Source organism: Palaemon carinicauda, chromosome 30 (genome assembly GCF_036898095.1).
Source record: "Palaemon carinicauda isolate YSFRI2023 chromosome 30, ASM3689809v2, whole genome shotgun sequence".
Classification (NCBI taxonomy): domain Eukaryota; kingdom Metazoa; phylum Arthropoda; class Malacostraca; order Decapoda; family Palaemonidae; genus Palaemon; species Palaemon carinicauda.
The window spans coordinates 48,672,090-48,684,589 of NC_090754.1; positions in this window are offsets into that span (position 1 = coordinate 48,672,090).

Here is a 12,500-nt window from a genome sequence, read left to right on the forward strand (position 1 = left end):
AAAACAAAAAACCTGAAAAGAAAAGAAAAATACGAAAACCTAAAATGAAAAGAAAAACTACGAAAACCTAAAATGAAAAGAAAAACCAAAACCAAAAATGAAAAGAAATGAAAACCAAAACCTAAAATGAAAGGAACACCAACAATCAACACAAAACGTTTGGCGTGTGTTCCAATTGGCCCAGCCTGACAGAGATAGCAGCAGCTAAACACGAAAACCTAAGAACGAGCTCTGGGGAAACGACGGGGGAAGTCAATATCCGATGGGTGCAATTTACAATGGTATATATATGGTGGGCGAAAGGCGGGATGAGGGAAAATTAGGCCAACTAGATTTGTTGGGGAATATACGAGGACCCGGAGAATGAGTTCGGTTGAAGGGCATATACGGGGTTTGCATGGCGGTACAACGCTTTATGAAAACAGACTTTGGATTAAGTTAAGTTTTCGGGTAAAACTAGATAATTTCATTAGCCGCAACAGTTGTGTGTGAGTGTGTGTGTATTAAGGAGAGAGAGAGAGAGAGAGAGAGAGAGAGAGAGAGAGAGAGCTGCATGAATACCGGCTCTGGGCCAAGTTATAATTTTTCAGGTAAATCTAGGCACTTGCAGCACCAGCACAGTTGAGAGAGAGAGAGAGAGAGAGAGAGAGAGAGAGAGAGACCGCTGTATGAAAACCGACTCTGGACCAAGTTATAACTTTTCAGGCAAATCTAGACGCTTGCAGCACCAGCACAGTTGAGAGAGAGAGAGAGAGAGAGAGAGAGAGAGAGGTATGAAAACAGGCTCTGGATAAAGTTATCATTTTCAGGCAAAACTTGACAATTTCAGCACCATCACAACAAAGAGAGAGAGAGAGAGAGAGAGAGAGAGAGAGAGAGAGGTATGAAAACAGGCTCTGGATCAAAATATAATTTTCAGGCAAAACTAGACACTTAGCACCAGCAGAGAGAGAGAGAGAGAGAGAGAGAGAGAGGGGTATGAAAACAGGCTCTGGATCAAAATATTAATTTTCAGGCAAAACTAGACACTTAGCACCAGCAGAGAGAGAGAGAGAGAGAGAGAGAGAGAGAGAGAGAGCTGCATGAAACCAGGTCCTGGATCAAGTTATCATTTTCAGACAAAACTAGACAATTTCAGCACCACCAAAGTGTAGAGAGAGAGAGAGAGAGAGAGAGAGAGAGAGAGAGAGAGAGCTGCATGAAACCAGGTCCTGGATCAAGTTATCATTTTCAGACAAAACTAGACAATTTCAGCACCACCAAAGTGTAGAGAGAGAGAGAGAGAGAGAGAGAGAGAGAGAGAGAGGTATGAAACAGGCTCTGGATAAAGTTATCATTTTCAGGCAAAACTATATAATTTCAGCAGCACAGTTGAGAGAGAGAGAGAGAGAGAGAGAGAGAGAGAGGTATGAAAACGGGCTCTGGATAAAGTTGTCATTTTCAGGCAAACCTAGACAGTTTCAGCACCAGCGCAGTTGAGAGGAGAGAGAGAGAGAGAGAGAGAGAGAGACCTGTATGAAAACGGGTTCTGGATCAACTTATTATTATCAGGCCAAACTAGACAATTTCAGTACCAGCACAGTTGAGAGAGAGAGAGAGAGAGAGAGCACTGTATAAAAACAGGCTCTGGATCAAGTTTTCATTTTCAGGCCAAACTAGACACTTTCAGCAGCAGCACAGTTGAGAGAGAGAGAGAGAGAGAGAGAGAGAGAGAGAGAGAGAGTGAAACTGCCTCTGGATCCAGTTATAATTTTCAAGCAAATCTAGACAATTTCAGCACCATCACAGAAAGAAAGAGAGAGAGAGAGAGAGAGAGAGAGAGAGAGAGAGAGGGGGGGGGGCGGTGTTAGAATTGGCTTTCCAAATATTAAAATGGTCTCACAGACAGACCGGACTCATATGTTAATTTGGGAAACGATGAAACAAGAGATGGAAATGAAAATTGTACACCATTCCTCATTTGACGTTTACTTCAATAGGAGAGTCGTCTTTTTTGCTTGATTGATCACAAAAGATCAGAAAAAAAACTTATAACTGACCGTATGGAAGCTATATTTTCTTCTAAATGCTCAACATGATAGTTTTGCACAATTTGATTGCATATTTTGTTTAATATGGTTATTAATACTTATAAAGATAAATATATATTTTCGAAGATATTACAAACCTTCTTTATCTACTGTATGGTGCCAACCCAAATGATTTTATTTCCTAAATATATTAAAAAATCTAAATTAAATAACGAGTAAAATACTCTAAAATTCTGAAGATTTAAAATACATTAATTTTATGGATTCGTTTAGTGCACTATTGCCGATTCACTGAGAGAGAGAGAGAGAGAGAGAGAGGAGAGAGAGAGAGAGAGAGAGACTAGCGCTTGCAGGATCCGTTAACCTAATGAAGAACGTCCGTAAAACGGAATTATGGACAAACAACCCGTTAACCTAATGTAAATGTCCTTCTCAGGGTAGAGACGGGCTAGCCAAATGGAATAGTTAATCTAAACACTTAACTGAATGCAATACCTAAACGCTTGCTTCCCAATTGCATAAGAACATCAAGATTTCTTCTAATTTGAATTATAACAATTTGCGATACTAGGCCCGGTGCCGGGGCTTGGGATGCCATCCCTCATTGAAATAAAAATGAGGTTGAGCGGGGAAAAATATATAAGGCAGAAGGCTAAAAAACTAAATGGGTGTATTTTCTCATTCTCCATGTTATCCCCTGGAGAAAAATATCAACTAGAAATCCTGATAGTAAAAAAAAATACACACATATATACATATATATATATATATATATATATAACTATAAATGAAAAGACAACATGCACTAGGTTAGTCAACGATAAGCTACGATGTTCAAAGTACTCAAATAAAAGGACGTAAAAGGTTGCATCGAAAAAGTACCGATGTAGTTCTAAACGACAAGAGACAAATCCTAAATATTTTTACCTTACGGCCGCATAGAATACAATTCAGGCTCGTATGAGAGAGAGAGAGAGAGAGAGAGAGAGAGAGAGAGAGAGAGAGAGAGAGAGAGAAAAAAAAAAAAATTCTACGTCACATCTACGAACAATGAGTAAACGAAATATAAGAATGAAATCTTCCGTTGAAACATTATTAACTACAGGGGCACTCAGTAGAGCGCAGACCTCCGCCGCGGCAGCTTATTTCTCGACCTTTTGCTCGACCTTGACCTTTGATTTTAACTTTTATTAATTGAGGTGGATTTTCATAGACTCAAATATGAACCTAGTTTAAAGTCTCTGTGACGACGATATCCTAACTAAAGGATGATTACGTGAATTGGACATTTTTACTAGACCTTGACCTTTGACCTTCGAAAATTTAATAATTTCCATTACTCTACAATTAAAATTGTGTCCAGGAAGCTGTTCACAACAAACACACACAGACAAAAACACAAACAGGGGCGAAAATATAACGTCCTTCCAACTTCGTTGGCGGAGGTAGCAATACTGAAAAGCACAAAAGCACACCAAATCAATGCCAAAATCAATCTGAAAAGAGACCGATGTGGCACACTTAGTCTCAAAAGAAAATAAAAAGAAATAAAAGGTTTTCTCCCATTATCGCGAGCTCGACACTTGAAGCGCCCAAAACGAGTGCCAATAAAACGATGGAAAGCTGTGTGGCACCAACAGGCCACTGCTCTCTCTCTCTCTCTCTCTCCTCTCTCATCTCTCTCTCTCTCTCTCTCTCAACTGTGCTGCTGTTGCAATTCTCTATTTTGCCTGAAAATGATAATTTGATCCAGGGCCTGTTTTCATACTGCAGCCCCTCTCTCTCTCTCTCTCTCTCAAGTGTGCTGCTGTTGAAATTGTCCTAATTTTGCCTGAAAATGATAATTTGATCCCGGCCTGTTTTCATACTGCAGCCTCTCTCTCTCTCTCTTTCTCCCTCTCTCTCTCTCTCTCTCTCTCTCTCTCTCTCTCTCTCTCTCAAGTGTGCTGCTGTTGAAATTGTCTAATTTTGCCTGAAAATGATAATTTGATCCGGGCCTGTTTTCATACAGCAGTCTCTCTGTCTCTGTCTCTGTCTCTGTCTCTGTCTCAACTGTGCTGCTGTTGAAATTGTCTAGTTTTGCCTGAAAATTATAACTTGATCCCGGGCCTGTTTACATACAGCAGCCTCTCTCTCTCTCTCTCTCTCTCTCTCTCTCTCTCAAAACTGTGCTGCTCTTGAAATTGGCTATTTTTGCCTGAAAATGATAATTTGATCCAGGGCCTGTTTTCATACAGCTCTCTCCTCTCTCTCTCTCTCTCTCTCTCTCTCTCTCTCTCTCTCTCTCTCGAAAAGCAAAAGGTCAAACCCCTCTTTTCGCCCCAAAATGCCGTTCCTCCTTATTGCAACTCAACCAATTTGGCACTTAAATGCGACGGCATTTATGTGTCGAGATACAACACGCCCGCCACGATTTCCAAAAGGGCCACGGCACCAAAAGCAGCAACAACAACAACAGCAAAGGCAGAAGCAGCAGCGGGAGCATCTCTCATTTCAGTTTTTACTCCAAAAGGCCCATCTCCACTTTCGCGAATTCCCTTGTCGATATTCACTTTCATTTCGCAACGGAAAGGCTAGAAATGCAGGCTGATACTACTAACAACAGCCTTCGGGTCCTGTATACCCTCCTCCCCCTACCTACACCATCCGAATGAGAACCCCTCACCCCTGTAACCCTGGCAGGTCACTTCACTTTGGGACTAAATATATACACAGACAAGAATAAACATCGATGGCAAACTTTGCCCTTTCCGTGGCTAACAATTAGTCTTCGAAATTATCTGCTAAAAAATAAATATAAATGCGTGGAAATCAGGGCAATAATATAGTGATAGTAAAACACAGAATGCTAAAAATACATCGAAGGTTTTGGTACCTGTTACTTTAAATAACAAATAAATGACAGTTGTTTTGGATTGGGAAAAAGGAGCCGAGAAAATAAAATATAGTCGAAACGCTTTTCTGTCAATAGCTTGCAAAGAAAACGGGGAACAAGTGGAACGGGGGGACAATAAAGAAAACCTATATACATGTGACCGAAATCCTCCTTAAGAAGACAGGGAGGGGAGGAGGGGGTGGGGGGGAGATGGCGGAACATCTGCCGATATTCTATTTATGAAACCAATAATATGCGAGTGGAAATGATACCGCATCTGGTTCATGTCTCCTACACAGGCATCTGGGAAGAATGTTCACCTTAACGTCACACGTGGTCTTCCTGTTAAGTTTTCTTATAGGAGAGAGGTCGCGAAGAACGGAGCGATATGTTACTTGGTTTTTATCTCTCTCTCAGGATGTTAACAGAACACATATCCCTCCCCCTTCTCTCTCTCTCTCTCCTCTCTCTCTCTCTCTCTCTCTCTCATATATATATATATAATACACACACACACACATATATATATATATATACACACATATATATACATATATATATATATACATATATATATATATATATATATGTGTGTGTGTGTGTGTGTATGTGTGTGCGGGTGTGAGTGCGAGAGCGGCGAGTGTGTATACATATATACTCGGTAAATGTGTGTATGTCTGTAAATACACACACACACACACACACATATATATATATATATAGAGAGAGAGAGAGAGAGAGAGAGAGAGAGAGAGACCCCAGTACCGTCAGAATATCAACGAAACTTGCAAGCTAATAATGGCTTGTGGATCTTTGTCTACCAATCATCCAGGTAGGCCTACCGGGGAAAATCAGAAATTCTGAAGACAGGCGAAGTGATGTGCATGTAACCTCTTGTCAGCTGATGATGGAATGACTATATCCAATCAAACGTCATCAAGATCTTATCTTCCGTTTAATAAACATTTAAAGATACGTTCACGTGCAACCATTAACTTTTTATTAATTAATGTCATAAATTTAAATGAAGCTTTTACATGATTATCATCAGAACAGGAGAAACATACGTACACTTAAAAACCGTAATTTTCATTGGAAATTATGTAAAATTATACTGTTCTCAGCCGTATTTCAGTAAAATACAGGAGACCGTAATTTTACCATACTTAGTTATTAACTTTTACGGGTTGATTACCGTAACATCACCTCCTTTACGTAAATATGTGTTTAAAAAAGGTAAATACAAAGCAAAATCTATTCACAGTTCTTGCCGTTTTTTGTTTACGGCAATTTTTTTTTTTTTTTTTTTAAACAGCTAGCCAGAAGGCAGACCTGTAAGCTCTATCCAGAACACCCTCCCCTAGTTACCTAGGATGGCGAGGTTGCAGACACTGCAAGAATACCGAGATTGTGACTCTAATCACAGTCTGGCTGATCGCCATGCAGGGTGGTTTCCAATAGCCACCAAATTCCTTGATACAATAAGATTTCCTAAAAAAAGTTAAACAATTAAATACTCTGGCTGCCGGTAAAGGCGAGAATTGAATACAAGCTACTCTTTACTAACGTTTAAGATACTGAACCAAAATGAACCAAAATATCTAAAAGAATGCTTGAACAAACTAGAACTAGAAACAAATGTTAACATAAGTCTGATGAGTGACAAAAATAGCCTATCTGAACCAAGGAATAAATAGTAAATTTGGTGAAAGGCTTTTAGCTACTGTGCGCCTACACATTATAATAAACTGCCAACTGAAATTAAGGACTTAAAGGGAGCAATTGAATTTAAGAAGAAACTAAAGACATTACTTTTCATAAGATCATATGATTTGGAAGATGCTACAATCAAAGAATTGTATAAGTTATAATGAAAATGTTTCGTTAGATGATTAATATGGACCCGCCTGAGAAGTAGTTCACTCGACTTCAGTGGAAGGTTAGATTTAAACCCCAAAACAAGTAAACAAGTAAACAAAGCACAGGAATTCACTAGACTTTGTGAGGACCTGGGCGTAATGAACACACTAAATACTAGATATTAGATCTGAAGGAACATTTCTGACATATCGTGGTCAAATTTATACTCCCATCTTAGATATAGTGCAAATTTCAGGTAAACAATGTAACACCATGAAGACCAATTTCAAATACATGAAATCGTTATTCACAGAACCTACAGTATATCATCCAACCATTGTCCATTCTGTCAGTTTTTTTTTTTTTTCAAATAAGCGTGTTCAATTGAACGAAGATGCAAACCAGAAAAGATTGAACAATGAATTAAGCAGGGTGTCAAAATTTCAAATTGAATTACTGAAGAATCTGGTGGGAACACATACATCGGAATTGGAGGAATCTGGTGGGAATACATATATATCGGGGATGGAGGAATCTGGTGGGAATACACATATATCGGGGATGGAGGAATCTGGTGGGAACACACGCATCAGGGATGGAGGAATCTGGTGGGAACACACGCATCAGGAATGGAGGAATCTGGTGGGACTACACATACATTGGGAATAGAGCAATCTGGTGGGAACACATACATCGGAATTGGAGGAATCTGGTGGGAACACATACATCGGAATTGGAGGGAATCTGGTGGGAACACATACATCAGGAATGGAGGAATCTGGGTGGGAACACATATATACATCGGGAATGGAGGAATCTGGTGGGAATACATATATACATCGGGAATGGAGGAATCTGGTGGGAATACACACCACACACACACACATATATATATATATATATATATATGGCATCGAGGAATCTAGTGGTAATGCACATACACCTGGTATGGAAGAATCTGGTGGGAATACCAATATATCTGGAATGGAGGAATCTGGGAGAAATACATATACACCGGGAATGGAGGAATCTGATGGGAATATACATACATTGGGAATGGAGGAATCTGGTGGGAATACATATATATCGGGCATCGAGGAATCTAATGGGAATGCACATACACCTGGTATGGAAGAATCTGGTGGGAATACCCATATATTGGGAATGGAGGAATCTGGTAGGATACATATACACCGGGAATGGAGGAATCTGGTGGGAATATACATACATTGGGAATAGAGGAATCTAGTGGGAATATACATACACTGGGAATAAAGGAATCTAGTGGGAATACATATACACCAGGAAATGGAGGAATCTGGTGGAATGCACATACACCTGTTATGGAAGAATCTGGTGGGAATACCCATATATTGGGAATGGAGGAATCTGGAAGGAATACATATACACCGGGAATGGAGGAATCTGGAAGGAATACATATACACAGGGAATGGAGGAATCTGGAGGGAATATACATACATTGGGAATAGAGGAATCTGGTGGGAATACACATACACCGGGAATGGAGGAATCTGTGGGAATACAAATACAACGGGAATGGAGGATTCTGGTGGGAATATACATATATCGGGAATGTAGGAATCTGGTGGGAATACATATGCACCGGGAATGTTGGAATCTAGTACGAATACATATACACCGAGAATGGAAGAATCTGAGAAGGGTATGGAAACACTTCTATTGCAGAGGTCTCATTGCTCATTAAACACAATCAATTACTAGAAACAAACATACAAATAGATACGCAAATAATCACGAGAGAGAGAGAGAGAGAGAGAGAGAGAGAGAGAGAGAGAGATTAAAATATCCAATGATACGAAATTTCCACGTGGCTCACAGTGGACAAACATATACCTGCCCTTAATTCAGAGTTAGTATACTGAGGCAAAATAATATTCATGGTTCTCTAATAAACTATTAAAGACCAAACGGTGGTAGCATAAATTTTACCTGAAAGTTAACAAAGAGTATATATTTATAAAGCCAGCACGTTTTATGTAAGAGCACTGCATTAATATAACACTAGCTTAAACGCTGGCAATACTTCTAAATAAATGCAGAGATACATCGAAAAAAAAATTAAATATTTAACATGAAATAAACATTATCGTGTAAGGGACATTCACTTTGCCATGAGGGAAAATCCAAAAATAAAATAGTCGAAAAAACTATGGTAGGTAGTTTCAATACTAAAATATAAACATAGCTTCGCCACTAAAATATAAACCTAGTTTCAACACTAAAATATAAACCTAGTTTCAACACTAAAATATAAACCTAGTTTCAATACTAAAATATAAACATAGCTTCGCCACTAAAATATAAACCAAGTTTTCAACACTAAAATATAAACCTAGTTTCAACAATAAAATATAAACCTAGTTTCAACACTAAAATATAAACCTAGTTTCAACACTAAAATATAAATCTAGTTTCAACAATAAAATATAAACAAACGAACGAATATTTTTACAAGAAAAAAAAAAATCATAAACCTAATTTCAACACTAAAATAAAAACCTAGTTTCAATACTAAAATATAAACCTAGTTTCAACACTAAAATATAAACGTAGTTTCAACAATAAAATATAAACCTAGTTTCAACACTAAAATATAAACCTAGTTTCAACACTAAAATATAAATCTAGTTTCAACAATAAAATATAAACAAACGAACGAATATTTTTACAAGAAAAAAAAAAATCATAAACCTAATTTCAACACTAAAATAAAAACCTAGTTTCAATACTAAAATATAAACCTAGTTTCAACACTAAAATATAAACCTAGTTTCAACACTAAAATATAAACCTAGTTTCAACACTAAAATATAAATCTAGTTTCAACAATAAAATATAAACAAACGAACGAATATTTTTACAAGAAAAAAAAAATCATAAACCTAATTTCAACACTAAAATAAAAACCTAGTTTCAATACTAAAATATAAACCTAGTTTCAACACTAAAATATAAACGTAGTTTCAACACTAAAATATAAACCTAGTTTCAACAATAAAATATAAACAAACGAACGAATATTTTTACAAAAAAAAAAAAAAAAAAAAAAAAATCATAAACCTAATTTCAACACTAAAATAAAAACCTAGTTTCAATACTAAAATATAAACCTAGTTTCAACACTAAAATATAAACCTAGTTTCAACACTAAAATATAAACCTAGTTTCAACACTAAAATATAAACCTCAACACTAAAATATAAACCTAGTTTCAACACTAAAATAAAAACCTAGTTTCAATACTAAAATATAAACCTAGTTTCAACACTAAAATATAAACCTCAACACTAAAATATAAACCTAGTTTCAACACTAAAATAAAAACCTAGTTTCAATACTAAAATATAAACCTAGTTTCAACACTAAAATATAAACCTAGTTTCAATACTAAAATATAAACCTAGTTTCAACACTAAAATATAAACCTAGTTTCAACAATAAAATATAAACCTCAACACTAAAATATAAACCTAGTTTCAACACTAAAATAAAAACCTAGTTTCAATACTAAAATATAAACCTAGTTTCAACACTAAAATATAAACCTAGTTTCAATACTAAAATATAAACCTAGTTTCAACACTAAAATATAAACCTAGTTTCAACAATAAAATATAAACCTCAACACTAAAATATAAACCTAGTTTCAACACTAAAATATAAACCTAGTTTCATTACTTAAATATAAACATAGTTTCAACACTAAAATATAAACATAGTTTCAATACTAAAATATAAACCGAGTTTCAATACTAAAATATAAACCGAGTTTCATTACTAAAATATAAACCTAGTTTCAACACTAAAATATAAACCTAGTTTCAACACTAAAATATAAACATAGTTTCAACACTAAAATATAAACCTCGTTTCAACACTAAAATATAAACCGAGTTTCAACACTAAAATATAAACCTCGTTTCAACACTAAAATATAAACGTAGTTTCAACACTAAAATATAAACCTCGTTTCAACACTAAAATATAAACGTAGTTTCAACACTAAAATATAAACCTCGTTTCAACACTAAAATATAAACGTAGTTTCAACACTAAAATATAAACCTCGTTTCAACACTAAAATATAAACGTAGTTTCAACACTAAAATATAAACCGAGTTTCAACACTAAAATATAAACCGAGTTTCAACACTAAAATATAAACGTAGTTTCAACACTAAAATATAAACCTCGTTTCAACACTAAAATATAAACGTAGTTTCAACACTAAAATATAAACCTCGTTTCAACACTAAAATATAAACGTAGTTTCAACACTAAAATATAAACCGAGTTTCAACACTAAAATATAAACCTCGTTTCAACACTAAAATATAAACCTCGTTTCAACACTAAAATATAAACGTAGTTTCAACACTAAAATATAAACCTCGTTTCAACACTAAAATATAAACCTCGTTTCAACACTAAAATATAAACGTAGTTTCAACACTAAAATATAAACCTCGTTTCAACACTAAAATATAAACCTCGTTTCAACACTAAAATATAAACGTAGTTTCAACACTAAAATATAAACCGAGTTTCAACACTAAAATATAAACCTCGTTTCAACACTAAAATATAAACGTAGTTTCAACACTAAAATATAAACCTCGTTTCAACACTAAAATATAAACGTAGTTTCAACACTAAAATATAAACCTCGTTTCAACACTAAAATATAAACGTAGTTTCAACACTAAAATATAAACCGAGTTTCAACACTAAAATATAAACCTAGTTTCAACACTAAAATATAAACGTAGTTTCAACACTAAAATATAAACCTCGTTTCAACACTAAAATATAAACGTAGTTTCAACACTAAAATATAAACCTCGTTTCAACACTAAAATATAAACGTAGTTTCAACACTAAAATATAAACCTCGTTTCAACACTAAAATATAAACGTAGTTTCAACACTAAAATATAAACCTCGTTTCAACACTAAAATATAAACCTCGTTTCAACACTAAAATATAAACGTAGTTTCAACACTAAAATATAAACCGAGTTTCAACACTAAAATATAAACCTCGTTTCAACACTAAAATATAAACGTAGTTTCAACACTAAAATATAAACCTAGTTTCAACACTAAAATATAAACCGAGTTTCAACACTAAAATATAAACATAGTTTCAACACTAAAATATAAACCTCGTTTCAACACTAAAATATAAACCTCGTTTCAACACTAAAATATAAACGTAGTTTCAACACTAAAATATAAACCTAGTTTCAACACTAAAATATAAACATAGTTTCAACACTAAAATATAAACATAGTTTCAACACTAAAATATAAACCTCGTTTCAACACTAAAATATAAACCTCGTTTCAACACTAAAATATAAACGTAGTTTCAACACTAAAATATAAACATAGTTTCAACACTAAAATATAAACCGAGTTTCAACACTAAAATATAAACCTAGTTTCAACACTAAAATATAAACCTCGTTTCAACACTAAAATATAAACCGAGTTTCATTACTAAAATATAAACCTAGTTTCAACACTAAAATATAAACGTAGTTTCAACACTAAAATATAAACGTAGTTTCAACACTAAAATATAAACCTCGTTTCAACACTAAAATATAAACGTAGTTTCAACACTAAAATATAAACCGAGTTTCAACACTAAAATATAAACGTAGTTTCAACACTAAAATATAAACCG